At 30.3% G+C, this 1,381-nt stretch overlaps 1 pseudogene; it reads left to right on the top strand.

Annotated features, from left to right (window-relative positions):
* The first annotated feature begins 1,066 nt into the window (after nt 1-1,066).
* LOC122096969 lies at nt 1,067-1,181 on the top strand (annotated as a pseudogene).
* Nucleotides 1,182-1,381: the final 200 nt, after the last annotated feature.

Below are 1,381 nucleotides of genomic sequence, written 5' to 3'. Positions count from 1 at the left end.
AAAAATAAAAAACAAAAAAAAACACAGTCTCTTACTTTTGTTGCCTCAACTCTGTAATAACTCTGCTTCAGCCTAGGGCTAACATTTTAAGTGTGGACATTTATCAACACTCCTGAATCAGACTCTACTTGATCATTTTTAAAATACATATTTTGTTCTTAATTTTCATCTTTATAAACTCACATGCACCTATAAAAAATGGTATGGCCATCCCAGTAACCTTCTCAAAGTACCTCCTAATGACAATTTACGAAAAGTTCTATTATATTACAACAAGGAAAAAATGCTACAAATAAAGAAAAGCAATAATTTAATATTAATGATTAATAAAATAAAAAACAAAACAATTACCAGTGTTTTCAGTATTTGAAGTGTACTACAAATTAGATTTTATTATTGTCATATTTCTTTACATTTAACACTGGCTAAGATTATGATGTTCAACAAGAATGTTATAGGCTATGGGTAGTGTTTAAATCACCCACTAAGATGACCATTTATAGTTCATCTCATAATTTGTATATGGCTTATATCATCATTTGTTCCTCACTTACATATAAAGTAAGGAAGGCCTACAGTTTTAGCAGAAACTGTGTAGTTAACATAGTCAGCTCTTTATTCTGCTCCTTTACACAAAGACTTTGCAACTTCTCATTAGTAAAGTTTCTATAAACTCTGAAATGTACATACTTAGGAGTATTTATCTGCTACCATAAATCTTAAATACTTTATAGAAAAGTATTATGACCTACCAAACAGTCCCAGTTTTGGCATATATAAGCAAATTCCCAAAATTAAAACATTAAAACTTTTAACAAACCTTAACACTTGCTGCAGTGTTCATTATGACAGGTCCCTTGTATAGAATAATTGAATTCCTCATCCTACACATCTCTTGCACAGCAAATATCTGGAATTATTTTGTTTTTGACATGTCAATCTTGACTTTATTCTTAAATGTGTATTTATGTAAGAAGTACATGGTTCTAAAATTCTTTTAAACTTAGTTTTTGTTGAATTGTCTAGTTTAAGAAAATCAATTACAATTTATATATAAAAAATTTCTGTGCTCAATTCAGCATCACATATACTAAAACATTGGAATGATACAGAGAAGATTAGTATGGCCCCTCCGCAAGGATGACAGGCAAATTCCTGAAGCATTCCATCCCCCAATTTGTTAAGAAATGGAAAGACTTGGAAAAAAAAATTAAGTAGAGTAAGCCAAGTCCAAAGAAACATAGGTCCCATGGTTTCTCTAATTTTCAATAACTACTATATGTCTGGGATAAGCAGAAAATGTCAAAAGTTATGTGTATATGACCAGATAAGGTTATGTTAATGGAAATGAACCCCAAGTTAGGGACACAAGTGGTTTTTT

The sequence above is a fragment of the Dipodomys spectabilis genome, unplaced genomic scaffold, assembly GCF_019054845.1.
Source record: "Dipodomys spectabilis isolate Male_0828 unplaced genomic scaffold, ASM1905484v1 ptg000408l, whole genome shotgun sequence".
Taxonomy (NCBI): Eukaryota; Metazoa; Chordata; class Mammalia; order Rodentia; family Heteromyidae; genus Dipodomys; species Dipodomys spectabilis.
Note: the sequence above shows the minus strand (reverse complement) of the source record. Positions and strands in the feature narration are given on the sequence as shown.